The sequence below is a fragment of the Anguilla anguilla genome, chromosome 8 (genome assembly GCF_013347855.1).
Source record: "Anguilla anguilla isolate fAngAng1 chromosome 8, fAngAng1.pri, whole genome shotgun sequence".
Classification (NCBI taxonomy): domain Eukaryota; kingdom Metazoa; phylum Chordata; class Actinopteri; order Anguilliformes; family Anguillidae; genus Anguilla; species Anguilla anguilla.
Window position 1 is genome coordinate 7,440,192 of NC_049208.1, and position 6,580 is coordinate 7,446,771.

The 6,580-nt window shown below is 43.6% G+C and overlaps 1 protein-coding gene across 2 annotated transcripts in view; it reads left to right on the top strand.

Moving 5' to 3' along the window:
- Window positions 1-6,580, top strand: part of LOC118233910 (zinc finger homeobox protein 4-like) — a 54,352-nt gene that overhangs the window by 18,227 nt on the left and 29,545 nt on the right. The gene's annotated exons all lie outside the window — the stretch shown is intronic.

The following is a 6,580-nucleotide window of genomic DNA, read 5'->3' on the forward strand; positions in this document are numbered from 1 at the left end:
GAAATTTTGAGGCCTGCATAATTTTGTGGTACGGCTCTACTGTTAAAATGCAATCGTGTAAAATGCATTTTCGGTGTGTGTAGCTCCTGAAAAGAGCTTGTTAAAAACGAGAATTATTCCAGAGCGGCTCTGCTTCCTTTTATGACGCACTACAAAGGATGCGAAGAGGGGAGAAACTAATAAAGCTTTAAATCTCTGTGTGGGTCTGTGTGGTCAGGCCACAGACCAAGTGCACCCAGCACAAATCTGCCTGCACCGTTCTCTGTGTGTGAATGCATTTGTCTACACGTGTGTGTGTGTGTGTGTATGAGTGTGTGTGTAAGGGAGGTGGGGGTGGGAGCAGGGCAGGGGGTGTTTATAGTGTTTATATATTTCCAATTGTGTCAACTTTCACCTCCCCATGCATTCCAATATTAATCTTTCTCTGAATGGGGGGGGGGGGGGGGGGGGGAGTTAAAGATGTAATATAAGTGTAATTTAAACCTGAGGACCGATGAATGTGAGGACAGAAAAATGTTTGGCTTATCTGCCTAAACTTTTTTTGTCATAAATTTTGACACAAATTCGACCAGATGCAACGCTTGTCTTTTTTGAGTGCATAATCAGATACATATTCAGCCTTTTGAGTGATCAGCATGAATGCTTTTCAAAAGAGTAGCCACTGTGTGTGTGTGTGTGTGTGTAGGGGCGTGGGAGAGAAGGGATTGGCTGCAGCAGCCACATTCGGCCACATGACCGACAGCAAAGGATGTTGGGAATTTCCCCTATTATTATTATTATCAGTCCCAACGCACCCGCAGTGCATCATGGGAGCTTTAACCTAGTTTCGCTGTGAACTCGCACCAGCATAGCAGTTTGAGAAAGGCGCACAAAATCGAAGGTGTTGAAAAAATATTTTTTTAAAAAGAAGAAATACAAGGGAGTTTTATTGCTGCAGTTTTTTTTTCTGTGTGTAAGTTTTACATCATCTCATTTTACATAAATTCTCTGGCATGCAGTAATTGTATTTTCCCAGTGAAAAACCGTGCAACGTTTTTAAAATAATGGATGTGTCTGGTGCTTATTTCTTCATGGCCGTGGACCAAAAGAAACACCCGTACTTTTTTTGCAGGTTTTTTTTTTTTTTTAACGCATGATCGAACAGGAAAAGTAAAAAGCATTCCTGTAGTAATTGAGCTCGACCATTAGGTACTCAGTAGGGAGATAATAGTTTGTAATATTCCATTACAGGAATAAGGGATTCAGTTAACCTCCTGTTCTCCCCTGGCCTGGATTTGAAACACAGTGTGGTTTAGCTCCCTTTGCTGTGGAAGGATTAGCCGGCTACTAGCAGCCTAATAGTCTAATCCATAATGCCATGACGTAGACCCAGTGGAAGTCACTCTCGCTTTCCTGAGGATTGCCATTTTTCATTACTGCAAATTTAGTTAAATTAGCATGATTACTTTTTTCCCTAATTGGTTAGCGCTCGTGTGCATTTGTCGGTCCGGCTAGGTTCTCCGTCCTTTTGGATGTGGACAATTAGTACAGTTCATTACCGTCGTGATTATTTCACACTTTCGTTTATGTTGTAAAGTTGCTTTAATGCGACATCTGTCTGCCATTCTGCCATGCACATACTTTTTATGCAATTAAAAAAATGTCTAGTACCTATATCAGTACTATATCAGGAATTATGTTTGTATTCCTGTGTGTGTATACACGGTTCCTGTGCTGTGCTGTTGTTTCAAGGAATTTTACTCTTATTTTTGCTTGAAATGTGAAAAAAGTAGGCCTACAATATATTTTGAAATGTAGGCGGGGGAAAAAACAAACAAACAAACGGATGTTTAGTATTTACAACGCAGGTTCCTGTGTGGAGCGTGCTCTCCCTCAGGAAGACGATGCTTTAGTTACAGACGAACTCCAGGGCCATTAATAAGATGCAAAAGTGTGTAAAAGCTGGGGGGGGAGAGTGTGGATGAGGGGGGAGGGGCTTGTTGGGGCGATGACAACCACAAGAAAATCTAGTTTTTTTAAACGGCTGTTTGTTTAAATGTAACCCTATAATTTACATATGTTCCTAACTTGTACTACTGCTAATACTGTAGGATGGTACCATTGCATTGCATTGGATGAGACGTGTTTATGTAATGTCAGTGGCAGGACTGTACCATTGCACTTATAGATGGCAGGCACTGCTGTGACTTTAATGACAGAGATGGAAGCTACAACTGTGACATCACTAACAGGGCTGCACCATTCCGGACTGCGTTTCACAGTCTGCTCCTCTTCTTCCATTCGTTTTTATTACGTGTAACCCTTTGAAGAGTAGGTCTTCTGGAATGCTTTCTCAAAGTTCCGAGTCCGTGTTTTTTGAACTCCCGTTCCTTTCCGTTACCAGCAGCGACTGTGACATCAGGATTGGAATGTTCAGTTAAGAACATTCTATTCACATTTTTTGTGATCCTCAGGGGCCTCTACATCCACAGTAATGGACGGAAGCTGCAGCTGTGATGTCACTGACAGGGCTGTACCATTCCGGACCACATTCCGCAGTCTGCTCTTGTTCTTCCCTTCGGTTATTTTGCTTAAAAGTGTCATATTTCCCGTGCTAGAGATTTGGTTCCCTTGAAATGAGACACGCGTATTGGTAGCCAATCTGAAAAAAATCTTTGGCTCTGATGGTGACCTAAGAATGATTGCGGTAAATGGCATATCCTGGCATTACACTTACAGACTGTTCAGTGTCACTGTATGTCTTTGTGTATTCTTCATTTTGGAGAGACTGCAGTGATGTATGTAGATGGTATAAAAGGCCCACTTCACCAGTGGTGACGCAGCAAACAAAAATTTACTAAACAATGCAAGAAGTAACTGTAATTGGTATAGTTTGTTGGACTTGCATTACATAATAACAATAATGGTAACAATAATAATAATGATAATAATAATAATAATAATAATAATAATTTTAGGTCTGTGCTGTGATTCTATTTGATGTTTGTATTGAGTTGAAACTGGGTAAGTCAATCGCTGGGGTGGTTTTGAGCTCTTTGATTTACCGGTTTCTGTAGCGTGGAGTGCATACCATTCCGTGAAGCTTTTAGCTTGGCGACTGCCACCTTGCCCGTGATATTGCATTACATTCCCCCCCCCGCCCCCCCCGCCTTCTGGCTCAATACTGATTTCTTGTTACATGTGTTTGTAGGGTGTCAGTATTGATGGAACGAGAGAGGGGGGGTGGGGTGTGGGGGGGGGGGGGGGGGGCGGGGGGTGTGGAGGAAACAAGCAGGCTTTTGTTGTGTTTCTTTGTGAGAAACTGGTGCAGCTCGGAAAGGACTCCACTAAATGAGCATTACTGGGCACAGATATGTTCGAATCACAGTGAATCGCTGATATGCTAAGAAACAGCAGTGGTGACATGTGGCTAAAGAGTATTACTATAATTCCGGAATTGATTTCCCACAGGTTCAGGCATTCTGTTCTTCCTGACAGGTAAAAAGAATTATGTTTACACAGCGTGCCATAATAAGTCTTATTTTTCCTCCCATTGAAATGCCATTTTTAATGCTCTGGACTTGTTTAGATACCTTTTACAGGTATTCCCCCCCCCCCCAGGCAACCATTCTTTTAAGCGAGAACAATTGCATGTGGTTTGCTAGGCGTAGGCCTTTTTAAGTATGACTGTCCCCTGATTGCCACAGGCCCAATAACAGTTATTGCTCAGAGGTTAGTGCTCAATGGTATGATTATGAGCAGATCCTGCTGTTTATGGGTGGAGTAGATTATGGCTTTGTTCACAATGACAAAACACGTACATTGTCTGTAATGTTTTTATTTTTACATATCTGTGTTGTGACTCTTTATACACAAATGCCACAGTTGTTTGTCCCTAGTTCATAACTTGAGTCATACAGTGTACGGTTTATACAGAAAGTATTGCAGATACTGTATGAGATTTAATACTTTTATAAATTGTAATGTAAATGAGATGAAATCAAATGGGTTTTTTAAGCGTGCTGCAGTAGGCAATATTTATTAGGGAGCTGCAAGAAGTGACATAATGGCGCTAGTATTTATTTTACCACAGTCTCTGTGCAATCGGTTACTGCTTTGTAGAGATGACACTGCTAAAACTTCATAAATTAAAAGCCATTAGTGTTCTGGATGGATCACATTACTGCTGTGTTTAAATGGAGAGAGAACTTTTCAAAATAATAGTTTATAGAGGTCTCAAAGAAACTGGCAGTAATGCCACCGTTGTGATTCATATTTATAATGACTTAATGATTTTGGCACATTGCATGATTTCATTTATGACGGTGCTTATTTATTGTTTAATTTGTTAATGCATTCTGTTTAAATATGGATTTTAATTACTGCGACTTGTGCATTATGTGTTTTTAGTTTGCCTGGTATTGACTGTCAAACTCTTACTGATCTCTGCTGTCCTGGCTTAGCAGAGAATGTTTATATTTGGCATCATTAATTCTAAGTTCTTTCTTTTGGGAATCTTGTGAAAGTTTAAAAAATACTTTTATGTTTCCAGAAACACCATTTTAATATGCCTTGACAAGAATCATCAATTTGCACTACACTAGAAGTGCAAACTGTCACAAAACGGTTCATAATTCGAATGCAGACATTGTCTTTAAAAGAAAAGTTAACTTCCGTTATGCCTTTTATGGTGATTGAGCTGAAGAGCAAGCAAGGCTTTGACTGTGACGTTGATAAGAACAATGACCTCATGTAAATAGCCTACTCATTATGAACACAGGTTCCACAAGGATGATGAACCAGCACAGTCCTAGCTAACTGTACCCTGCTCTATATGTAGCCTACATCAGCTCTACAGGAATGAAGATCCAGTCCCAGCTAACTGTACCCTGCTCTATATGTGGCCTACATCAGCTCTACAGGAATGAAGATCCAGTCCCAGCTAACTGTACCCTGCTCCATATGTAGCCTACATCAGCTCTACAGGAATGAAGATCCAGTCCCAGCTAACTGTACCCTGCTCTATATGTAGCCTACATCAGCTCTACAGGAATGAAGATCCAATCCCAGCTAACTGTACCCTGCTCTATATGTAGCCTGCATAAGCTCTACAGGAATGAAGATCCAGTCCCAGCTAACTGTACCCTGCTCTATATGTAGCCTGCATAAGCTGTACAGGACTGAAGATCGTACAGTCTGCTTCAGTTTCCTAACATGTCTGTGGGGCCTTTCTTGGGAAAGAAACACGGATAGTGGGATTTAATTACCCTGGATCAGCGCCAAAAATATTTCCCTTGACAAACCCCCCGCTTAATTAAAACTTAAAGACGTTTTAGTGGTCCCCAGGAGACGTTTTGCCGAGGGGGGGGGTTCTGAGAAAACACTGTAGGTCTCTCTCAGTAAAAAGAAATATGTATGTGCTTTGCCACTTGCTGTGATTTTAATCCCAGCCTTTTAAAACATCTTTTTATCTCAGGGGCTTATTCAGAAACGGACCTGCAGGCGCTTTCAGAACCTCCCTGACTCTCGTAGATTTTTTGGGGGGGATTTTTTTTGTTTTGTGTTTTCTTTCGTTTGTTCCATTTTATTTCTTTTCTATTTCTGTTCAGAAGACTAGATAAAGGAAGTAGTGCTTTTTTTGGGGGGGGGGGGGGGGGGGGGGGCGTGTTTGGCAGTGTCTGCCCGGGTCATTATCAGGAGAACGCTGAGGACATGCTCGCCCTCGTTCTGCCTGAAGGCGGAGCAGCCCCCCCCCCCCCCCCCCCCCGTGACCGCCCCTGCCAGAGACGCACTGCTACGTGCTGTGGAAACCTGTTCAGGAGCGCGCTCACAGTAAGACGCTCTGTGGAAGGTCTGTTCAGGAGCGTGCTCACAGTATGACACACTGCTAGGCTCTGTGGACAGTCTGTTCAGGAGTGCGCTCACAGTAAGACGCACTGCTAGGCTCTGTGGACAGTGTTCAGGAGCGCGCTCACAGTAAGACGCACTGCTGGGCTCTGTGGAAGCCTGTTCAGAAGCGTGCTCACAGTAAGACGCACTGCTAGGCTCTGTGGACAGTGTTCAGGAGCGTGCTCACAGTAAGACGCACTGCTGGGCTCTGTGGAAGGTCTGTTCAGGAGCGTGCTCACAGTAAGACGCACTGCTAGGCTCTGTGGAAGCCTGTTCAGAAGCGTGCTCACAGTAAGACGCACTGCTGGGCTCTGTGGAAGGTCTGTTCAGAAGCGCCCTCACAGTAAGATGCACTGCTAGGCTCTGTGGAAGGTCTGTTCAGAAGCGCGCTCACAGTAAGACGCACTGCTAGGCTCTGTGGACGGTCTGTTCAGAAGCGTGCTCACAGTAAGACGCACTGCTAGGCTCTGTGGACAGTGTTCAGGAGCGTGCTCACAGTAAGACGCACTGCTAGGCTCTGTGGAAGCCTGTTCAGAAGCGCACTCACAGTAAGACGCACTGCTAGGCTCTGGAAGGTCTGTTCAGGAGCGCGCTCACAGTAAGACGCACTGCTAGGCTCTGTGGAAGCCTGTTCAGAAGCGTGCTCACAGTAAGACGCACTGCTAGGCTCTGTGGAAGCCTGTTCAGGAGCGCACTCACAGTAAGACGCACT